This window comes from Aphis gossypii, chromosome X (assembly GCF_020184175.1).
Source record: "Aphis gossypii isolate Hap1 chromosome X, ASM2018417v2, whole genome shotgun sequence".
Taxonomy (NCBI): Eukaryota; Metazoa; Arthropoda; class Insecta; order Hemiptera; family Aphididae; genus Aphis; species Aphis gossypii.
The window spans coordinates 417,236-430,405 of record NC_065533.1 but is presented as its reverse complement, the minus strand read 5'-3'; the positions used below and the strand labels follow the sequence as shown (position 1 = coordinate 430,405).

Below are 13,170 nucleotides of genomic sequence, written 5' to 3'. Positions count from 1 at the left end.
TTTAAATTATGATTTATAAATTATTGAAAATCAAATATTAACATATTATTTATTATGTAATATTATATTTTTCACCAACTTATAATTTATTCTAATAGCATAAGCTTTAAATTCGAGATTTAAATAGTGAGTATTTTATTAGCGGATAAAAATCTAAACAGTATACTTACACAAAACTTTGATTTATTTTTAGGTTTTTTATTTTTAAAATAATCATATTAGCATGTTAAGTTTGAGGTAATACTATCATCTCTTATTTTCATTTTATACTGATTCATACAGTAATTGCATCACTCATTTCAGATGAATTCTGTGATCTAAAGTAATGGATAAACAAAAATTCATATGATTAAGAATGATTATGAATTAGATTATGATTTTTAAATTATTAAAAATCATATATTAACATATTAATTATTATGTAATATTATATTTTTCATAGACTTATCATTGATTCTAATAGCATAAGTTTCAAATTTAAGATATAAGTAGTCAATTATTTATTAGCAAAATGAAATTGAAAACAGTATAGTAACCTATACTTTTTTCAAATTAAAACTTTAACAATTCTTTAAAAATCAATTATTAACATTGAATTCATTATGTAATATTATATTTTTCATAAATTTATCATTGATTCTAATGGCATAAGCTTCAAATTTGAGATATAAATAGTCAATAATTTATTAGCAAAATGAAATTGAAAACAGTATAGTAACGTATACTTTTATCAAATTAAATTTTTAACAATTCTTAAAAAATCAATTATTTACAAGAATTCATTATGTAATATTATATTTTTCATAAATTTGTAATTCAATCTAATAGCATAAGCTTCAAATTTTGATATATAAATAACCAATTATTTTTTAGCCAAATAAAAATGTAAACAGTATACTTACACAAATTTTTGATTTATTTTTGGGTTTTTTTTTTTTTAAATAATCATATGAGCATGTTAAGAACGAGGTAATACTATCATCTCTTATTTTCATTTTATTCTGATTCATACGCCAATTGCATCAATAATTTCAGATGAATACTGTGATCTAAAGTAATGGATAAACAAAAATATCATATGATTAATAAATGATTAGGATTTAAATTATGATTTATAAATTATTGAAAATCAAATATTAACACATTATTTATTATGTAATATTATATTTTTCACCAACTTATAATTTATTCTAATAGCATAAGCTACAAATTTGAGATATAAATAGTCAATAATTTATTAGCAAAATGAAATTGAAAACAGTATACTATCATATACTTTTATCAAACTAAATCTTTAACAATTCTTAAAAAATTAATTATTAACATAGAATTCATTATGTAATATTATATTTTTCCTAAATTTATAATCTAATATAATGGCATAAGCTTCAAATTCGACTTTTAAACAGTCAATTATTTATTAGCAAAATGAAATTGAAAACAGTATAGTAACATATACTTTTATCGAAAAAAATGTTTAACAATTCTTCAAAAATCAATAATTAACATATTATAATATGTTATGTAATATTATATTTTTCATACATTTATCATTTATTCTTATGGCATAAGCTTCAAATTTGAGATATAAATAGTCAATAATTTATTAGCAAAATGAAATTAAAAACAGTATAGTAACGTATACTTTTATCAAATTAAATTTTTAACAATTCTTAAAAAATCAATTATTAACATAGAATTCATTATGTAATAATATATTTTTCATAAATTGATAATTTAATCTTATGGCATAAGCTTCAAATTTTGATATATAAATAACCAATTATTTTTTAGCCAAATAAAAATGTAAACAGATACTTACACAAATTTTTGATTTATTTTTGGGTTTTTTTTTTTTAAATAATCATATGAGCATGTTAAGAACGAGGTAATACTATCATCTCTTATTTTCATTTTATTCTGATTCATACGCCAATTGCATCAATAATTTCAGATGAATACTGTGATCTAAAGTAATGGATAAACAAAAATATCATATGATTAATAAATGATTAGGATTTAAATTATGATTTATAAATTATTGAAAATCAAATATTAACACATTATTTATTATGTAATATTATATTTTTCACCAACTTATAATTTATTCTAATAGCATAAGCTACAAATTTGAGATATAAATAGTCAATAATTTATTAGCAAAATGAAATTGAAAACAGTATACTATCATATACTTTTATCAAATTAAAACTTTAACAATTCTTTAAAAATCAATTATTTACATAGAATTCATTATGTAATAATATATTTTTCATAAATTTATAGTTTAATCTTATGGCATAAGCTTCAAATTTGAGATATAAATAGTCAATAATTTATTAGCAAAATAAAAATGTAAACAGTATACTATCATATACTTTTATCAAATTAAAACTTTAACAATTCTTTAATAATCAATTATTAACATTGAATTCATTATGTAATATTATATTTTTCGTAAATTTATAATTTAATCTAATGGCATAAGTTTAAAATCTATGATATAAGTATTCAATTATTTATTAGCAAAATGAAATTGAAAACAGTATAATAACGTATACTTTTATCAAATTAAATCTTTATCAATTCTTAAAAATTCAATTATTAACATTGAATTCATTATGTAATATTATATTTTTCATAAATTTATCATTGATTCTAATGGCATAAGCTTCAAATTTAAGATATAAGTAGTCAATTATTTATTAGCAAAATGAAATTGAAAACAGTATAGTAACGTATACTTTTATCAAATTAAATCTTTATCAATTCTTAAAAATCAATTATTAACATAGAATTCATTATGTAATAATATATTTTTCATAAATTTATTAATTTATTCTTATGGCATAACTTTAAATTCGAGATTTAAATAGTGAGATTTTATTAGCGAATAAAAATCTAAACAGATATTTACACAAAACTTTGATTTATTTTAGGTTTTTCATTTTTAAAATAATCATATTAGCATGTTAAGTTTGAGGTAATACTATCATCTCTTATTTTCATTTTATTCTGATTCATACAGTAATTGCATCATAATTTCAGATGAATTCTGTGATCTAAAGTAATGGATAAACAAAAATTTCATATGATTAAAGAATGATTATAATTAGATTATGATTTATAAATTATTAAAAATCATATATTAACATATTAATTATTATGTAATATTATATTTTTCATAGATTTATCAGTGATTCTAATAGCATAAGTTCAAATTTAAGATATAAGTAGTCAATTATTATTAGCAAAATGAAATGAAAACAGTAGGTAACGTATACTTTTATCAAATTAAATTTTTAACAATTCTTAAAAAATCAATTATTACAAAGAATTCATTATGTAATATTATATTTTCATAAATTTATAATTCAATCTAATAGCATAAGCTTCAAATTTGAGATTAAATAACCAATATTTTTTAGCTAAATAAAAATGTAAACAGTATAATACACAAATGTTTGATTTATATTAGGTTTTTTTTTTTTAAATAATCATATGAAGCATGTTAAGAATGAGGTAATACTATCATCTCTTATTCATTTTATTCTGATCATACGCCAATTGCTCAATAATTCAGATGAATACTGTGATCTAAAGTAATGGATAAAAAAAAAAAAATATCATATGATTAATAAATGATTAGGATTTAAATTATGATTTATAAATTATTGAAAATCAAAATTAACAACATTATTTATATGTAATATTATATTTTCACAAATTTATAATTTATTCTAATAGCATAAGCTTCAAATTTGAGATATAAATAGTCAATTAATTTATTAGCAAAATGAAATTGAAAACAGTAGTAACGTATACTTTTATCAAATTAAATCTTTAACAATTCTTAAAAAATCAATTATTAACATTGAATTCATTATGTAATATTATATTTTTCATAAATTTATCATTGATTCTAATGGCATAAGCTTCAAATTTAAGATATAAGTAGTCAATTATTTATTAGCAAAATGAAATTGAAAACAGTATACTATCATATACTTTTATCAAATTAAAACTTTAACAATTCTTTAAAAATCAATTATTTACATAGAATTCATTATGTAATAATATATTTTTCATAAATTTATAGTTTAATCTTATGGCATAAGCTTCAAATTTGAGATATAAGTAGTCAATTATTTATTAGCAAAATGAAATTGAAAACAGTATAGTAACCTATACTTTTATCAAATTAAATTTTTAACAATTCTTAAAAAATCAATTATTAAAGAATTCATTATGTTAATATTATATTTTCATAAATTGTAATTCAATCTAATGCATAAGCTTCAAATTGAGATATAAATAACCAATTATTTTTTAGCCAAATAAAAATGTAAACAGTATACTTACAAAAATTTTTGATTTATTATTAGGTTTTTTATTTTTAAAATAATCATATGAGCATGTAAGAATGAGGTAATATATCATCTCTTATTATCATTTTATTCTGATTCATACGCCAATTGCATCAATAATTTCAGATGAATACTGTGATCTAAAGTAATGGATAAACAAAAATATCATATGAATAATAAAATGATTAGGATTTAAATTATGATTTATAAATTATTGAAAATCAAATATTAACACATTATTTATTATGTAATATTATATTTTCACCAACTTATAATTTATTCTAATAGCATAAAGCTCAAATTTGAGATATAAAAGTCAATAATTTATTAGCAAAATGAAATTGAAAACAGTATAGTAAGTATACTTTTATCAAATTAAATCTTTAACAATCTTAAAAAATCAATTATTAACATTGAATTCATTATGTAATATTATATTTTTCATAAATTTATCATTGATCTAATGGCATAAGCTTCAAATTTGAGATATAAATAGTCAATAATTTATTAGCAAAATAAAAATGTAAACAGTATAGTATAATTATACTTTTTCAAATTAAAACTTTAACAATTCTTTAAAAATCAATTATAACATTGAATTCATTATAAAATATTATATTTTTCGTAAATTTTTAATTTAATCTAATAGCATAAGTTTCAAATTAAGATATAGGTAGTCAATATTTATTAGCAAAATGAAATTGAAAACAGATAGTAACATATATTTTATCAAATTAAATTTAACATTATTCTTAAAAATCAATTATTTCAAGAATTCATTATGTAATATTATATTTTTCATAAATTTGTAATTCATCTAATAGCATAAGCTTCAAATTTTGAATATAAATAACCAATTATTTTTAGCAAATAAAAATGTAAACAGTATACTTACACAAATTTTTGATTTTTTTGGTTTTTTTTTTTTTTTAAATATAATATGAGCATGTTAAGAACGGAGGTAATAATATCATCTTTATTTTCATTTTATTCTGATTCATACGCCATTGCATCAATAATTTCAGATGTATACTGTGATCTAAAGTAATGGATAAACAAAAATATCATATGATTAATAACTTGATTAGGATTTAAATTATGATTTAACAATTATTGAAAATCAAATATAACACATTATTTATTATGTAATATTATATTTTCACCAATTTATAATTTATTCTAATAGCATAAGCTTCAAATTTGAGATATAAATAGTCAATAATTTATTAGCAAAATGAAATTGAAAACAGTATAGTAACGTATACTTTTATCAAATTAAATCTTTAACAATTCTTTAAAATCAATTATTAACATTGAATTCATTATGTAATATTATATTTTTCGTAATTTATAATTTAATCTAATGGCATAAGTTTCAAATTTAAGATATAAGTATCAATTATTTATTAGCAAAATGAAATTGAAAACAGTATAATAACGTATACTTTTATCAAATTAAATCTTTATCAATTCTTAAAAATTCAATTATTAACATGAATTCATTATGTAATATTATATTTTCATAAATTTATCATTGATTCTAATGGCATAAGCTTCAAATTTAAGATATAAATAGTCAATTATTTATTAGCAAAATGAAATGAAACAGTATAGTAACGTATACTTTTATCAAATTAAATTTTTAACAATTCTTAAAAAATCAATTATTAACATAGAATTCATTATGTAATAATATATTTTTCATAAATTTATAATTTATTCTTATGCGCATATACTTTAAATTCGAGATTTAAATAGTGAGTATTTTATTAGCGAATAAAAATCTAAACAGTATATTTACAAAAACTTGATTTATTTTTAGGTTTTTCATTTTTAAAATATCATATTAGCATGTTAAGTTTGAGGTAATACTATCATCTCTTATTTTCATTTTATTCTGATTCATACAGTAATTGCATCACTCATTTCAGATGAATTCTGTGATCTAAAGTAATGGATAAACAAAAATTTCATATGATTAAAGAATGATTATGAATTAGATTATGATTTATAAATTATTAAAAATCATATATTAACATATTAATTATTATGTAATATTATATTTTTCATAGATTTATCATTGATTCTAATAGCATAAGTTTCAAATTTAAGATATAAGTAGTCAATTATTTATTAGCAAAATGAAATTGAAAACAGTATAGTAACCTATACTTTTATCAAATTAAATTTTTAACAATTCTTAAAAAATCAATTATTTACAAAGAATTCATTATGTAATATTATATTTTTCATAAATTTGTAATTCAATCTAATAGCATAAGCTTCAAATTTGAGATATAAATAACCAATTATTTTTTAGCCAAATAAAAATGTAAACAGTATACTTACACAAATTTTTGATTTATTATTAGGTTTTTTATTTTTAAAATAATCATATGAGCATGTTAAGAATATGAGGTAATACTATCATCTCTTATTTTCATTTTATTCTGATTCATACGCCAATTGCATCAATAATTCAGATGAATACTGTGATCTAAAGTAATGGATAACAAAAATATCATATGATAATAATGATTAGGATTTAAATTATGATTTATAAATTATTGAAAATCAAATATTAAACACATATTATTATGTAATATTATATTTTTCACCAACTTATAATTTATTCTAATAGCATAAGCTTCAAATTTGAGATATAAATAGTCAATAATTTATTAGCAAAATGAAATTGAAAACAGTGTAGTAACGTATACTTTTATCAAATTAAATCTTTAACAATTCTTAAAAAATCAATTATTAACATTGAATTCATTATGTAATATTATATTTTTCATAAATTTATCATTGATTCTAATGGCATAAGCTTCAAATTTAAGATATAAGTAGTCAATTATTTATTAGCAAAATGAATTGAAAACAGTATACTATCATATACTTTTATAAATTAAAACTTTAACAATTCTTTAAAATCAATTATTTACATAGAATTCATATGTAATAATATATGATTATAAATTTATAGTTTAATCTTATGGCATAAGCTTCAAATTTGAGATATAAATAGTCAATAATTTATTAGCAAAATAAAAATGTAAACAGTATACTATCATATACTTTTATCAAATTAAAACTTTACAATTTTTAAAAATCAATTATTAACATTGAATTCATTATGTAATATTATTATTTTCATAAATTCATAATTTAATCTAATAGATAAGTTTCAAATTTAAGATATAAATAGTCAATAATTTATTAGCAAAATAAAAATGTAAACAGTACTATCATATACTTTTATCAAATTAAATCTTTACAATTTTTAATAATCAATTATTAACATTGAATTCATTATGTAATATTATATTTTTCATAATTTATCATTGATTCTAATGGCATAAGCTTCAAATTTAAGATATAAGTAGTCAATTATTTATTAGCAAAATGAAATTGAAAACAGTATAGTAACGTATACTTTTATCAAATTAAAATTTTAACAATTCTTAAAAATCAATTATTAACATAGAATTCATTATGTAATAAATATTTTTCATAAATTTATAATTTATTCTTATGGCATATCTTAAATTCGAGATTTAAATAGTGAGTATTTTATTAGCGAATAAAAATCTAAACAGTATATTTACACAAAACTTTGATTTATTTTAGGTTTTTCATTTTTAAAATAATCATATTAGCATGTTAAGTTTGAGTAATACTATCATCTCTTATTTTCATTTTATTCTGATTCATACAGTAATTGAATCACTCATTTCAGATGAATTCTGTGATCTAAAGTATGGATAAACAAAATTTTCATATGATTAAAGATATTGGAATTAAATTATGATTTATAATTATTAAAAATCATATATTAACATATTAATTATTATGTAATATTATATTTTTCATATAGATTTATCATGATTCTAATAGCATAAGTTTCCAATTTAAGATATAAATAGTCAATTATTTATTAGCAAAATGAAATTGAAAACAGTATAGTAACGTATACTTTTATCAAATTAAATCTTTAACAATTCTTAAAAAATCAATTATTAACATTGAATTCATTATGTAATATTATATTTTTCGTAAATTCATAATTTAATCTAATGCATAAGTTTCAAATTAAGATATAATAATCAATAATTTATTAGCAAAATAAAAATGTAACATATACTATCATATACTTTTATCAAATTAAATCTTTAACATTCTTTAAAAATCAATTATTAACATTGAATTCATTATGTAATATATATTTTTTCATAATTTATCATTGATCTAATGGCATAAGCTTCAAATTTAAGATATAAGTAGTCAATTATTTATTAGCAAAATGAAATTGAAAACAGTATAGTAACCTATACTTTTATCAAATTAAATTTTAACAATTCTTAAAAAATCAATTATTTACAAGAATTCATTATGTAATATTATATTTTTCATAAATTTGTAATTCATCTAATAGCATAAGCTTCAAATTTGAGAATAAATAACCAATTATTTTTAGCAGCCAAATAAAAATGTAAACAGTATACTTACCCAAACTTTTTGATTTATTATTAGGTTTTTTATTTTTAAAATAATCATATGAGCATTTAAGAATGATTAATACTATCATCTCTTATTTTCATTTTATTCTGATTCATACGCCAATTGCATCAATAATTCAGATGAATACTGTGATCTAAAGTAATGGATAAACAAAAATATCATATGATTAATAAATGATTAGGATTTAAATTATGATTTATAAATTATTGAAAATCAATATTAACACATTATTTATTATGTAATATTATATTTTTCACCAACTTATAATTATTCTAATAGCATAAGCTTCAATTTGAGATATAAATAGTCAATAATTTATTAGCAAAATGAAATTGAAAACAGTGTAGTAACGTATACTTTTATCAATTAAATCTTTAACAATCTTAAAAATCAATTTAACATTGAATTATTATGTAATATTATATTTTTCATAAATTTATCATTGATTCTAATGGCATAAGCTTCAAATTTAAGTTATAAGTAGTCAATTATTATTAGCAAAATGAAATTGAAAACAGTATACTATCATATACTTTTATCAAATTAAAACTTTAACAATTCTTTAAAAATCAATTATTAACATTGAATTCATTATGTAATATTATATTTTTCGTAAATTCATATTTATCTAATAGCATAAGTTTCAATTTAAGATATAAATAGTCAATAATTTATTAGCAAAAAAAAATGTAAACAGTATACTATCATATACTTTTATCAAATTAAATCTTTAACAATTCTTTAATAATCAATTATTAACATTGAATTCATTATGTAATATTATATTTTTCATAAATTTATCATTGATTCTAATGGCATAAGCTTCAAATTTAAGATATAAATAGTCAATAATTTATTAGCAAAATAAAAATGTAAACAGTATACTATCATATACTTTTATCAAATTAAATCTTTAACAATTCTTTAATAATCAATTATTAACATTGAATTCATTATGTAATATTATATTTTTCATAAATTTATCATTGATTCTAATAGCATAAGTTCAAATTTAAGATATAAGTAGTCAATTATTTATTAGCAAAATGAAATTGAAAACAGTATAGTAACGTATACTTTTATCAAATTAAAATTTTAACAATTCTTAAAAATCAATTATTAACATAGAATTCATTATGTAATAATATATTTTTCATAAATTTATAATTTATTCTTATGGCATATACTTTAAATTCGAGATTTAAATAGTGAGTATTTTATTAGCGAATAAAAATCTAAACAGTATATTTACACAAAACTTTGATTTATTTTTAGGTTTTTCATTTTTAAAATAATCATATTAGCATGTTAAGTTTGAGGTAATACTATCATCTCTTATTTTCATTTTATTCTGATTCATACAGTAATTGCATCACTCATTTCAGATGAATTCTGTGATCTAAAGTAATGGATAAACAAAATTTTCATATGATTAAAGAATGATTATGAATTAGATTATGATTTATAAATTATTAAAATCAATATTAACATATTAATTATTATGTAATATTATATTTTCATAGATTTATCATTGATTCTAATAGCATAAGTTTCATTTAAGATATAAGTAGTCATTATTTATTAGCAAAATGAAATTGAAAACAGTATAGTAACGTATACTTTTATCTTAAATCTTTAACAATTCTTAAAAAATCAATATTTTAACATTGAATTCATTATGTAATATTATATTTTTCGTAATTCATAATTTAATCTAATAGCATAAGTTTCAAATTTAAGATATAAATATCAATAATTTATTAGCAAAATAAAAATGTAAACAGTATACTATATATACTTTTATCAAATTAAATCTTTAACAATTCTTTAAAAATCAATTATTAACATTGAATTCATTATGTAATATTATATTTTTCATAGATTTATCATTGATTCTAATGGCATAAGCTTCAAATTTAAGATATAAGTAGTCAATTATTTATTAGCAAAATGAAATTGAAAACAGTATAGTAACCTATACTTTTATCAAATTAAATTTTTAACAATTCTTAAAAAATCAATTATTTACAAAGAATTCATTATGTAATATTATATTTTTCATAAATTTGTAATTCAATCTAATAGCATAAGCTTCAAATTTGAGATATAAATAACCAATTATTTTTTAGCCAAATAAAAATGTAAACAGTATACTTACACAAATTTTTGATTTATTATTAGGTTTTTTATTTTTAAAATAATCATATGAGCATGTTAAGAATGAGGTAATACTATCATCTCTTATTTTCATTTTATTCTGATTCATACGCCAATTGCATCAATAATTTCAGATGAATACTGTGATCTAAAGTAATGGATAAACAAAAATATCATATGATTAATAAATGATTAGGATTTAAATTATGATTTATAAATTATTGAAAATCAAATATTAACACATTATTTATTATGTAATATTATATTTTTCACCAACTTATAATTTATTCTAATAGCATAAGCTTCAAATTTGAGATATAAATAGTCAATAATTAATTAGCAAAATGAAATTGAAAACAGTATAGTAACGTATACTTTTATCAAATTAAATCTTTAACAATTCTTAAAAAATCAATTATTAACATTGAATTCATTATGTAATATTATATTTTTCATAAATTTATCATTGATTCTAATGGCATAAGCTTCAAATTTAAGATATAAGTAGTCAATTATTTATTAGCAAAATGAAATTGAAAACAGTATAGTAACGTATACTTTTATCAAATTAAATCTTTAACAATTCTTAAAAAATCAATTATTAACATTGAATTCATTATGTAATATTGTATTTTTCATAAATTTATAATTTAATCTAATAGCATAAGTTTCAAATTTAAGATATAAATAATCAATAATTTATTAGCAAAATAAAAATGTAAACAGTATACTATCATATACTTTTATCAAATTAAATCTTTAAGAATTCTTTAAAAATCAATTATTAACATTGAATTCATTATGTAATATTATATTTTTCATAAATTTATCATTGATTCTAATGGCATAAGCTTCAAATTTAAGATATAAGTAGTCAATTATTTATTAGCAAAATGAAATTGAAAACAGTATAGTAACCTATACTTTTATCAAATTAAATTTTTAACAATTCTTAAAAAATCAATTATTTACAAGAATTCATTATGTAATATTATATTTTTTCATAAATTTGTAATTCAATCTAATAGCATAAGCTTCAAATTTGAGATATAAATAACAATTATTTTTTAGCCAAATAAAATTAAACAGTATACTCGTATACTTTTGTCAAAAAAAATGTTTAACAATTCTTAAAAAATCAAATATTAATAACATATTAATTATTATGTAATATTATATTTTTCATAGATTTATCATTGATTCTAATAGCATAAGTTTCAAATTTAAGATATAAGTAGTCAATTATTTATTAGCAAAATGAAATTGAAAACAGTATAGTAACGTATACTTTTATCAAATTAAATCTTTAACAATTCTTAAAAAATCAATTATTAACATTGAATTCATTATGTAATATTATATTTTTCGTAAATTCATAATTTAATCTAATAGCATAAGTTTCAAATTTAAGATATAAATAATCAATAATTTATTAGCAAAATAAAAATGTAAACAGTATACTATCATATACTTTTATCAAATTAAATCTTTAACAATTCTTTAAAAATCAATTATTAACATTGAATTCATTATGTAATATTATATTTTTCATAAATTTATCATTGATTCTAATGGCATAAGCTTCAAATTTAAGATATAAGTAGTCAATTATTTATTAGCAAAATGAAATTGAAAACAGTATAGTAACCTATACTTTTAACAAATTAAATTTTTAACAATTCTTAAAAAATCAATTATTTACAAAGAATTCATTATGTAATATTATATTTTTCATAAATTTGTAATTCAATCTAATAGCATAAGCTTCAAATTTGAGATATAAATAACCAATTATTTTTTAGCCAAATAAAAATGTAAACAGTATACTTACACAAATTTTTTTATTTATTATAGGTTTTTTATTTTAAAATAATCATATGAGCATGTTAAGAATGAGGTAATACTATCATCTCTTATTTTCATTTTGTTCTGATTCATACGCCAATTGCATCAATAATTTCAGATGAATACTGTGATCTAAAGTAATGGATAAACAAAAATATCATATGATTAATAAATGATTAGGATTTAAATTATGATTTATAAATTATTGAAAATCAAATATTAACACATTATTTATTATGTAATATTATATTTTTCACCAACTTATAATTTATTCTAA

General features: G+C 17.8%; 1 protein-coding gene across 19 annotated transcripts in view; it reads right to left on the bottom strand.

The window, feature by feature from the left end:
* LOC126551681 (leucine-rich repeat-containing protein 15-like) overlaps positions 1-13,170 on the bottom strand; it is a 58,517-nt gene that overhangs the window by 19,555 nt on the left and 25,792 nt on the right. For 5 of the 19 annotated variants that reach the window (XM_050205635.1, XM_050205636.1, XM_050205637.1 and 2 more), the window contains 2 exons: positions 903-1,049; positions 171-317 (listed from right to left, as the gene is read on the bottom strand). The exons of 7 other annotated variants lie outside the window; for them this stretch is intronic. The gene's annotated coding sequence lies outside the window, so the exon portion shown is untranslated. Of the gene's footprint in view, positions 1-170; positions 318-902; positions 1,050-1,822; positions 1,969-2,917; positions 2,934-7,978; positions 7,995-10,143; positions 10,291-11,049; positions 11,197-13,170 lie in introns of those variants that run through there. 7 more of the 19 variants (XM_050205647.1, XM_050205654.1, XM_050205648.1 and 4 more) reach the window with 5 other exon arrangements.